The sequence below is a fragment of the Arachis duranensis genome, chromosome 5 (assembly GCF_000817695.3).
Source record: "Arachis duranensis cultivar V14167 chromosome 5, aradu.V14167.gnm2.J7QH, whole genome shotgun sequence".
Taxonomy (NCBI): Eukaryota; Viridiplantae; Streptophyta; class Magnoliopsida; order Fabales; family Fabaceae; genus Arachis; species Arachis duranensis.
The window spans coordinates 85,091,172-85,104,322 of NC_029776.3; positions in this window are offsets into that span (position 1 = coordinate 85,091,172).

The following is a 13,151-nucleotide window of genomic DNA, read 5'->3' on the forward strand; positions in this document are numbered from 1 at the left end:
TATTTTTAAATGTATTAATTTATTAATTAGTTTATATCTATTACACTATTATATACTACAAGTATTTATTCAAAAATAATATTAATAGATATTATATAATTATAAAAAAGTTTAAGTGAGTTTATAATTATTGTTAAATAAAAATATAATTAATTTAAAAATGACTAAGTTTATAACTAAATTTAAAATAAATTAAATAGAAATAAATTATTTAATGAAAGATATTTATATATAATATAATTTACATATAAATTTACAGAGAGCATAACAGCCTAGTGGCTGTGAATGGCACCTCTGTTTAAGAGAATAGGAGTATGAATCTTGCCTCAAATATTTTGAACAAATTTTCAATTCCAATTTTCAAGTGGTTCGGTCGGACCGATCTTCACTGAATTTGACCGATTTTTAACAGTGCTCCCCAACAAGTCCTTCAGTGTCCCTTGCAGCTATAAAAGGAGGTTGTATGCCAGTAATAGAGTTTGACAAAGATTACTCTTTCTCAGAGTCAGAAGAAAAAGACTCAGACGAGGACCAAATCATAGATTGTCAGCAAAACATAGAGGATGGTCAAACCAAACAAAGAAGTCAAAGATCAACGGAGAAATCACAAGGCACATATATCAGAATTGAGAATATAGATGGGATCTTTAACGTAGTGATAAATGATACGGGACTAGAGCAGTTGAGGAATCCCTGGTGGAAAACTTTGATTGTCAAGCTTCTCGAGAGGAAAATCTTCTCACTAGTGCTCACCAAAAGATCTGAAGCAATGTAGAGCAAATAATGGAGCATTTAAGTGATTGATATTGGGAATGATTATTTCACTGTAAAATTTTATTCTCAAGAAGACATGGACTATGCATTAACTGAAGGGCCCTAGAGAATCTTCAATCATTATCTAGCTATAAAGCTATGGAAGCCAAACTTTAACCCTGTTAAAGCTACAATAGACAACATAACAGCTTGGGTAAGACTTATAGGCTTGGCTATAGAGTATTATAAAGAAGAAGTTCTGAAGAAAATAGGAAACATCTTGGAAAGAATAATGAAAGTTGATACAAACACAGCACAAAAGAGTAGAAGAAAGTTTGCAAGGTTATGTGTGGAGTTGGACCTGACTTTCCCTCTAATGTCACAATATGCTATTAATGGGGAAAGTTATAAAATTGAAAATGAAGGGCTCTATAACATATGCTTCCAATGTGGAATGGTAGGCCATGGAAAATAAATTGTTTACAGAAAGCTTTAACGGAGAAGAGTCAAAGAGGATAAGAAGTGACAGTTGAAGGAGAAGGAAGCCACGGAAGACAAGAGAGGCCTCATAGTTCATGTGAGGAGGGCAAAAATAGAAACACAAAATATGAGAAGGGTAAGAAAGTAAACGTAGAAGAAGACAGTGTGTACAAACCATAGATGGTCATACAAAGGATGAATCGTTGAGGGAAAAAAGGAAAAGTTGCAGGTGAAGCTAGTGGAGGTGCAGATGGAGCATCTAGAAGGAATCAGAACATAGAATGACGTACTAGGTTTGTTATTTTAAGTGAGGTAAGGGAATCCCCTATTATTAAAGAAGGTCCTAATGTGAATAAACATCCATCAGATAAAGTTGATCGCAATAAGAATGTCACACAACTGATCCCCAATACTTCCACAAAGAGTAACAAAAAGGACCCATTACAAGGAACCTTGATAGTTGTTTCCTCCCAAGTCCAACAAACCCAGCCCTTGAACAGATCCTCTAATGCCAACATTAAAGTTATCAACCAAGCCCAAAATACACAGTCTTCTAATAGATCTACTTTAGCCAAGCCAAGCTCTAATAACCCAACCCAAAACCAAGTTCTTCTTCTCATTTCTAAATCTAACATGGGCATCAATCAAGCCCACAAGAGCGACTCCACACCCGTTTTAATCCAGAAACCAAGGCAGAAGTACAACTCTAACCCGACACAACTGAATAACCACCCTGACCCAACATTCAACACCAGGAATAACCCTTTTTATCAACAACTTTGGTCCTAACATTTCTTCTAACTCTTTGCCCAAAATCTAACCTTCAAACTTTTATCTTTCCTCTAACATGGACGATGAAACCATTCTTGAAATAGTGAAACCAGATGAGGCCATGGACAAACAACAACAACTAAACCCAAAGCCTCTTGATCTAAATTTCATAAATACTGAAGTATTGATTGAAGCATGAGACAATAAGAAGAATAAAGAATGACTTCTAACCGACCATATGCAACTCTAGTGCAAAAAGAATAGGATAATATTTTGATAAATGAAGAAGGAGTAGTTGCCATGCATGAGGACGAAAAAGCCATGCAGATGGCAGTTTAGGTAACCCCTTCTTTACTCTCCATTTTTCTATGAGTATTATGGTTTGGAACTGTAGAAGGACAGTGAGTAAAGTGTTTAGCCGTACTCTATTAAAAATGATGAGAGTCAATAGACCTAATATTATTATTCTATTAGAGACAAGATGTGGTTGTTATAAGGTGAGAATAGTGATCAGAAGATTAGGCTTTCCGTTGTTTCACATAGAGGAGGTAGTTGGATATACTGGAGGTATCTGAATTTTTTGGAGAGATTAGGACATTTCCATAAACATAGTACATTCTAAAATGTAATATGTTCGTGTGAATGTTCAAAGGAGACTTGAAGATGAATGATTTTGAACAGCGATGTATGCTAGTATTCAAGAGACTATTAGAAGGAATTTATTAGAAGAATTGATAAGAGTCAAAATACTATATCAAAAGAGTGACTTGTAATGGGTGACTTCAACGAGATAGCAGACCCATCAGAGAAAAAAAGTGGAGGCAAAGTAGACATTGGAGCCTGTAAGAGGTTTAAGAAGTGGATAGAAGATTGTTCGTTAATTGACCTGGGAGCTATTGGAATGCATTTCACCTAGAGAGGCCCTAAATGGAATGACCTCGACAAAGTTTTCAAGATGTTAGATCGTACTTTGGCCAATATAGATTGGAGAATCAAGTTCCAAGAAGCAAGGGTGGATGTCCTCCCAATGCTAAACTCTGACCACCATCCACTCCTTGTTATCATGGATCCCCATATTAGCAAAATCAAGGACAAATCATTTAGATATGAAGTAATGTGAGATTTGCATCCGGGTTCAAGGAGGTCATCAAAATCTAATGAAACAATAATTTGAGTATGAACAACTCTTTTAACCTCTTAACAAAAAAGCTTACTAAGTGGAATAAGGAGATTTTTGGACACATAGAAAAGCAAAACAGGGAGCTTATAAACATAATTGATGAAATTCAAATATTAGCAAGCTATGGGCGTAATCCTTTTCTGGAGGACATAGAGATAAAGTTAAGAAAAGAGTTGAAAGATAATCTTAATAAAGCGGAGATCATGTGGATGCAGAAAGTTATAGACCAGTGGATGGTAGAAGAGGATAGGAATACCAAGTATTATCATGCTCGCACAATAATTCGGAGAAAAAGAAATAAGGTGATCAAGCTAAAAGACCATAATGGGGAGTGGATTTAAGACTCAAACAAGCCAGTAGAGCATGTGATAAATTTTTTAAGGCTTTATACAAAGAAGGAAAATCAAGCAGCCCATCTATTAAAGGCGACTGTAGGCCTAAGAGATGATAGTAAAAGTAAGTTGAATCTTCTGCCTAATGCTGAGAATATTAGAGATGCTATTTTTAATATCGGGTCCTTTAAAGTCCTTGGACTGGATGATTTTTCTGCTGTTTTTTATATATAAAAAAATAATGGGATGTGGTGGAAAAAGTCTAATTAGACTAGTAAAGCAATTTTGGATGAACCTGGCGCTTATTAAGGACTCTAATGCAACTTTGATTACTCTTATTCCAAGAGTCAAGGTCTCGGAATCAATCATGCGGTTCAGATCCATCTCCCTTTGTAATGTTGGTTACAAATGTCTCTCCAAAATCTTTGTCGGTAGGTTGAAACCAACGTTAAAGGACAGAAATGCACCATTCCAATCTAGTTTTTTGCTAAGAAGAATAATACATGATAATATATTGATAGCAAAAGAGCTGTCGCATTCGATGAAAAAGATAAAAGGAAAAAGAGGGTTCATGGAAGTAAAGTATGATTTTGAGAAGACCTATGATCAGTATAGGTGAAAATTTTTGAAAAATTGCTTACTGAAATTTGGGATTGAAAAACAATTTACAAAACCTAATTATGGCTTATGTCACATCAGTGAAATACAATGTGATATCGAATGGAGGAAAGACCGAAAGAATTCCAATCTTCGAGAGGCCTTAGAAAAGGCGATCTATTGTTTCCTCACCTATTTGTGATAGCGATGGATAAATTGTCTCGCGTTATTGAAGAGAGAGTGGAGAAAAGAGAATGAAAAGCTATGAGAGTTGGAAGAGAAGGTCCAATCATTTGACATTTATTATTTATGAACGACTTATTAATTTTTGAAGAACTAACAAAAGAGTAAATGGACAAAATTAATGATTGCATGGAAGTGTTTTGCACGGCATTAGTTTGAAGGTTAGCAATGCAAAAACTGCTATCATCTTTTTTAACAATGTAAAGAGAGAAGCTCGAAAAGAAATATTGGAGGACTGCAATTTTCAAAAGAAACCTTTTATGGGGAGATATCTTGAGCCATGATAAGCAACTAAAAAAGAGGAAAGGAGAAATTCAAAAATGTCTTGGAGCGCATAGAAAGTAAACTAAAAAGATGAAAAACCCAGTGCCTATCGCTTGCAGGAAGAATCACTTTAGCAAAGTCAGTGCTTAACCCAATAGCAAATTTTGAATGCAACATAATAGGGTGCCGAAGAAAATTTGTGAACAAATTAAAAAGATGTAAAAAACTCTTATATGAGGAGACATACAGGGACAGAGGAGAATTCACCACATTAGATAGGAGAGGATATGTTCTCTGAAGAAAAAAAGAGGATTAGGAATGAGGATGATGCAGATTATGAATGGTTATTTCCTCATGAAACTGACTTGAAGAATCACGAAGGAACCACACTTTCTTTGGGCTCAAGTTATGCTTCATAAATATATTTATGGGAGCCAAGAGGGTAGTAAAGTCATATATAGATCAGCGGATTTTTCTTTACGGGAAGAGTTAATCAAGATGCGCCAGAGGTTTAAAGAATTGTGTAGTAGAATTATAGGCAATGGCAAAAGAACTCAATTCTAACTTAATCTTTGAGTCCCAAATGTGGAAAGACTAAAAAGAGCTGTCATCAATCAAATTCTCATGAATTTGAAGGAATGACACAGTTTCAGTATACGTGGATGAAAAATGGATGATGAAATTTTGAAAGTATGAAGGAACTGTTACCAAAATCAATTTTAGATAAAATTAGAGTCATTCTTTTACCGATAAAGAATATAGAGGATAAATTTAGCTAGAGCTTAACCTCAAATGGAGAATTTTCTATCTCCTCCACCTACAAGAAGCTGGTTGGCTGGAATACAAAAGAAAATAACAATTTCTAGATGACCATATGGAAGTGGAAGGATCTTGAACGAGTAAAAGTTTTTATATGGTAGGTGGCGCATGGAAGAATTCTAACAGCGAGTAGAAAAGCAAAGATAATGAAAACTAGTCCAAGTTACCATTTCCGTATGAGTATTCATGATACTATTTTACATGCTCTAAAAAATTGTCCAAGAGTAACACAAATATGGATAAATTTTGTTAATCTTGCAATGGTAACAATATTTTTTTGGAAGGGGTGGCAAAGCGGGCTGGCCCGCCCCGCTCCGCCAAAACCCGTATAAATATAGGGCGGGGCGGGCCGCCCTACAAAAGGACGGACTGGCGGGTTAACGGATTAACAATAATAAAAATAACATAACAAATAATAAGTCTCAAAGTCTCAAACATAAGTGCATAACAATAATAAAATAAACACATAATCCACACATAAATCCTACTATAATTAAAACAAAACACATAATATAATCCATAAATCAACAAGACACCCAAAAAAAAAACTTAAATCAACACACATAAATCAATTATCAACTTCCAAATCAATAAAATTTGTTTATGATCTAGAAGTTGAAACACCGCCTTGCCTAACACCTTGAGGATTCACATCTTCACCTTCATGTTCACCTACAATTAGAAGAATACCCAAATTTAGAACAAGATATAAATGCTTAAATATTATATAAATATTAAATTAGTAGCTAACAATCTAATTACCATCAACAAAGCCTTTATTCCAATTGCAAGTACAAATCACAACCTCAACATTTTCTGGCAACATTCGACTTCTATATTTGTTAATGACATGAGCTCCAATACTAAAGACAGATTCCGATGCAACAACTGTAGTAATTGGAATACTCAATAAGTCACATGCCATGATTGATAACTTCGGATAACGACTCTTATATAATTTCTACCATTCCAAAACATCTAAATTTTCAAAGCAATCCTTTGACAAAAGTGACTCTTCCAATTATGTATCAAGTGGATTCTTTCCACTAGAGACCTCAGTTTGATGGTTACGTTCCATCAATTTCTAGCAAAATAGAAATAATCACATCTTATTAGGATAGAATAATGACAATTAATAATATAAGATAATTAAAATATGTTAAACATTACTTATGCCAACAATCGCAAGTCGCTTCTTGCTTGCACTTTCAGAGGTATGGGCCATAGATGAAAATTGAATACTAGGTCCTTGTATTTTAACAGTTGGAAGAGAATTCTTGTCATATTTTTTAAAAAGCTTGTATAATTTCTTTTTCACATGTTCCGCCTTTCCTTTTGCAGTCTCAGCATCAATCTCTTCATACATAAGCTCTAAAGTAGAAATCTTAAGCCTAGGATCAAGAATAGCACCAAATACAAGAATGACACTTTACTTTTTTCAATACTTCTTAAATTTATTCATCATCTTTTCTGTCATGCTCCTTAGAAGCTCATCTTCACTTCTCAAACTTTTCATCAAAACACATTGAATATAATAGACTTGTAGAAAATACAAATTTAAAATAGGGTAAGATGTGCCAAAAATCAAATTAGTAGTTTCATAAAAGGGGTATAAAAATTCATATATCCTTTCAGCTCTCCCCATTCATCAACCGAAGGACAATACTTATAAGCAAGATCGTTTGCCTTCAAATACTCAAAGGCCTTCCGATACTTGATAGCACTTTCAAGCATAATGTACGTAGAATTTCATCAAGTAGTAACATCTAGATGCAACCCACTTGTAAAATTCAAACCATGAATCGCAGAAACACATTCTTTAAACCTTATCATCCTACTTTTCGATCTCCATACATATTTCACACTTTTTCTAATCGTATCCAATGTATTATGAGCAATTTTTAATCCATCTTGTACAATAAGATTCAAGATATGAGTAGAACAACGAATATGAAAGAACTCCCCCATCACACAACAACCAATCATGCATATTTAATGTACTTTTCAAATGATCTTGACATGTATCATTAGCAGATGCATTATCTAGTATAAGAGTCATAACCTTCTTTTCAATTTCTCACTCATTTAAAAGTTCAAAAATCTTGGAAGACCATTCAAATCCCATGTGAGGAGGAGGCATATGACAAAAACTCAAAATTTTTCTTTGCAATTTTCAATTTAAATCAACAAAGTGAGCAGTTAAATATAAATAACCCTCTGTAATGATGGATGTCCACAAATCAGAAGTCAAACAAATTCTATTAGGAATGGCTACTAAATTACTTTTAAGCTTTTTTTTCTCTTGAGTAAATTTTCAGCACATCCTCCTTAAGAGTATTTCTAGTAATCAGGCCTAGAGTTGGACTGATGTATTTACCCAATTCCTAAATTTCTTGTTATCAACAATAGAAAAGAGAACATCACAATCAATCACAAAGACAGCAAACATCTCACGCGATACATGATTATCTATCTTGAGAGCCCCTATTTTATTTTGCATTTCTATCAAAGTTTGACCAATATCCTCAAAGTCTATTTTTACGCACCTGTCTAAATGACGCTTAAGTGACGATGTCCCATATTGTTTACCACCAGCCTTAAACTTCTGTTTGCATCCATCACATTGAGCACGATCTATACCATCATCACTAGGTCCAAGTTTTGTGAAATATCTCCACACGTCAGATGTTGTTGCCTTCGTCTTTTTCTTTTTAATATCTTCTGCCATTTCAGATCTTTTCATATTTTTAGAATTTTGTGTTACATTCCCACCATCAACTTTTACAAAGACAGAATTATCCATAACAAAATCAACCACTCAACTTAAATAACACAAACACATAACAATATTTAAATAAGTAATAAATCAATAAAAAATATTAAAATTGCAAAATTTTAAAAGTATCAAAGAAGTCAAGCATCAGAACTGAACCATCAAAAAATTCATAACATAAATTAGAAGTTAAGAATAAACAGTCAATAGTATATTCAATTAAGTTACCAAGTTACCAAACTAGTTTCAATGTTTGACTTCATTCATAAATTAGAACTTAGAAGTTTGTTGTAATTTTGCTAGCTTTTGAAATATAGCTATCTATAGCTATACTTATATTAGTTAGCATTTTAAAAATAGGAAAAAGAAAGTTGTCTATGTCTTGAAACAAACAGCGATATAAAAGAATGTTTAATCTCTGAACTCGTTCGCATATTAACACGTTCGCATATTAAGAATGCTTAGAATAATGCTTAATCTCTATTTAATTCATAAATTAGAACTTAGAATGCTTCATCCAGGATAATTTATTGTTCCTACCTAAGTAAAATAAATTGAAGAAAATGCAGAGAACTCAAACCTGTGGAATCGATTAGTTTTTCTATTTTCACTTTCATCTGTTATGTTTGATTAGGAAAGCACCTGCACCTACTCTGTCCTATTCTAATAACCTATTTGGAGCATGAATTCTTTTATTAAAATCTTCATTATATTGGTAATTGAAGAATTTACTTAATTTGTTTCAATTTTTTTCTATTAATTTTGCATAATTAATATACCTGTCCACAACTACAAACACATGAATATATGATAGAGCCATATTAACAAAGAATAGCAATCACAGTTCCTTATTTTAACAAAAAAATAAAATAAAATAAAATAAAAATCTTCACTTACTGAATAACAGCTGTCGAGAAGTAGAGGAGGAGAGAGGAGCACGTCGAAAATTCGCCAGACACAGAATCGTCAAGGCCCGATAGGTAAAGGAGGAGAGATGACCAGAGGGCAGAGTAGAGGCAAAACCAAACAGCGTCGCCAGGACTTCGATTTGGTGAGGACCGACGAGAATCAATATGAGACAGAGACCAGCGATGGAGAGACCGACGGGCAACGATGATGAGCTGCTGAAGGCTGAAGCCGAGGGTAAAGGACTCAGGGTCTCAGGATCAAGGAAGGGTAAGGGTTACTGGGTTAGGGCCGGCTATTGTTGCCTTGTTGGTGGGAAGGAAAATGGAAATCTATTTACATTATATGTAAATTTACAAAAATACCCTTTAAAAAAACAAGATGGCAGCCCGCCCCGCCTTGGCCCGCGATTTTGGTGGTTTTTAAAATTTGGCGGGTTCAAAATCTCGTCCCGACCCGTCTTTTTTGACGGTTCAACCTATTTTGTCACCCCTATTTTTTGGTATTGACTTACAAGATTGGCTAGAATTTAATTTATATAATAATATGGAAAAGTCTACTGAAGATAAATAGAAGGATGAATTTATGGTTACCTGTTGATGGATGTGGAGTTGAAGAAATCAAGAACTTTTTAATCATCTTTTGTGAGGCTGAAGAATGCGAACCTAGTCATAAGGAGCTCAGTAAACAATTATGAAGAGATTTTATAGAGAAATCTGAAATCAAGAGGAAGAATAAATAAAGAACTAACTATCAATAAATGGAAACCACCTCCACTAAAGTGGGTCAAATTAAATACGGATGAATCCATTTGCAATGAAGGGTTGAGAGCTGGGTGTGAGAAACTCATTAGAACTCATAGAAAAGAATAGGTGAGAACTTCACAGCAAAATTAGAAAGCTGTTCAGTTATCCATGTTTAATTTTGGAGGTGTATCATAGTTTAAAAGTTACTTGAGAGCTAGGTATGAAAAGAATGATTGCTTAGTTGATTCGATGGGAATAGCTAAATGGCTGAACAAAAATCAAGAGAATTCCATAAACCGTAATTTTTTTATGAGAAATATTTGGGAGTTTCACAAAAGACCATGGGATATCAAGTTTCAATACACTCCAAAAAAAAGGAAACATATGTGTAGATTGATTGGCAAAGTTTAACTATGAGAAGCAATATGGTGTTTTATTCATCGATATTTCACATCCAAACCTTCTTAGCCTAATGACTCAAGATGTAAAGAGAAATATTATAACTCCTATGAGCAGTAGTTGCTAGTCCTTTTGTGTTGGTTTTTTTGTCCCGTTGGTATACTGAAAAAAAATCATTTTTAAAATCAAAATTGGATATGTCTAATAGTTAGCTTAATAATTAAGTGTTGAAGAGATTCGAATCCTGTCTTATACATGCAGTAATCCATTAACCAAGACAAATCTTTATATATAAAACTCTAATAATAAACTATCGTAGTATCTATAAAAAAAATTTTTTTAAAAAAATTAATATAGTCAATTTTAAATTTAATAATTAAATAATATTATCAAAAACTTTTTTTATAAATATATTATTAGTTTAATTTTTTTATACTTAATTTCATCAATATCCAAATTTTTTATGATAAACAATAATAATTTATTCTTTTAGTTTTTAATACGTGGGNATAATAATAATAATTGAGCTAAAGTGAAAGGAAGGAAGTGTTGTGAACTTGTGATAGTGTGATTGGCATATGTATCTGAAAATGCATAACAATCATATGCTCTGGCTTTCTGGTCCCCTCTATTGCCCTGATTCTTGTGCCACTCTGCCACACCCTCATCAAAGTCATCAATTACATTAACATTAACATTAATATAAATGTCTTCTGTACAAATATGCTAAACATTTTGAACTTATAATAAGTTATCTACAAAATAATATTAGTTCTTCTAAAGGTTTTACACTTTAATAAGCTGTTTTCTCTTTTTGGAAAACATCGTTTTATTTTCGTATATAATATAAGAAGATTTTCACCTTGGATGTAATGCTTACTAGTTAAAGAATTTAGCTAAATATGCTTATAATAATTAGTACAAATATTTTTTTTTGGTTAACTGGTTATTAGTTATTACTTAAATTCTTTTACATAGTACCTTTTCTTTCTTTCTTTCCTTTCTTTTTTCCGAGGGTCATAGTACTTTTTACATTAATCTAATTGAGTTTGTGTACACAATAAAAATGCAAGTGTTTTATGTTTTGTTTTAATGGATATAATATAGTGAATGAAAGACAAAATAAAAGTCTCTGATGAGTGACGATCAAGAAGCTGTGTTGGCCCATCATCATGCTGAAATGGACGAGGACAGAGGACAGTGGAAAGGGGCAATCCCGTCATTTCACGTAGTTTTTATTTTGGAAAGTAATGCCTTAAGATAGATATTCAAAAACAGTTATTTTGATGTGAAGTTAATAGTTAAGAACAATTAAATAATTAAATAGGTTTAATTAAATTATAATTTAACCGTTTTTAAATATTAATTTCACTTAAAAATAAATGTATGTGAGTATCTACTTATTCTTAATTATAAATTAAGATATTTTAGTTTTTAATAAATTTTAATTATCAAGTTAATTATTAATAAAAATTAATTTTTCATATATTTAATATAATTTTTTCATATTTACTTAGAGGTAGCAGATTTAAATCTTTTTATTTTTTTAAAAAATAACATTTTAAACATTGTAAAAAAATAAAAATTGAATTGTTTATGTATTTTTAAATAATAATAAAAAATAATTTAACTAAATTTATTACTCTTCTAACATAGAAATATATAATGAAAATAATTTACATCTAATAATATAAAAGATTAAAAATTTATTTAACTATTAAAAATTAAAAAAATTGATTAAAAGTGTGTTAAAAGTTGATTGAGGTATTGATCTGTATTTTGTAATTGTGGGACACGACAGCCGCCATTGCCCGCATTTCGCGGGCTACAAAACATTGTGTCCTCTCGTCGTTGTTTTGGCGCCAACTCTCAAATTTTTGCAAAATCTCACGGGCAGTTCGGGCAGAACGGGCACCAAAACGATGTGACTACCGTAACACTTCACAAAACCGCGTCACAACCAAACAAGCCACGCTGGAATCCAAAATAATAATAAGGATTTAACTATGTTATATTTTAAAAATAGATAAATTATATTTGTTGTCTTTAAAATTTGTAAAAAATTTTAAAAATATTTTTAAATTTTATTTTATTTTAAAAGTTATTAAATATATTTTTGATAACTAATTTTGAAAAAATTTAAGACTCATTCAACAATAATGCATGATAATTATAGTTTATTTGTTTGTGTTAATAATGGTTATTTTTGTAAAATTATTGCTAAATTGGTTCTAAGTTTTTTGAAAAATTAGCCGTTAAGAATATATTTGATGTAAGTCAAAAATTTTTAGGACAAAATTAAAATAAAATAAAATTTAAAGTTATTTTTAAAACTTTTAACAAATTTTAAAGACAATAAATATACTTTACCATTTAAAAATACATGTTAAAATTATAAATTAATTTTTTATTAAAAATACAAAAAATTTAAATTTTTAATGTATTTATTTTGTAATTATTAAAAAAATTTTAAAATATTTTACTAATAATAATTTTATTATGCATTTTTAGAACACATATTAGTTAAACTGTAATAATAATAATAATAATAATAATAATAATAATAATAATTAGTTAAAAAAGTAAGAGAAAAGTTGATGTTAGAGATGTAAAATATTTTCATATATATTAAATATACACAAATTTACCCCAAAAAATTATTTTAGTATCATTACCTAATATTTTAAGTTGTATGTGTTAAATATTTTATGAAAATGAAAAATAAAAATATTTTTTAAGTATAAATTAAACAATTTTAAGGGTATCGATTACATGATCTTTATTAACAATGATATTCAAACAAATTATTTTTAAAAGGTAAAAAAACATTAGTCAAATCTATCTTGAGAGGGAATTTTTTTAAATAAATAAGATAAATTATTTATTTA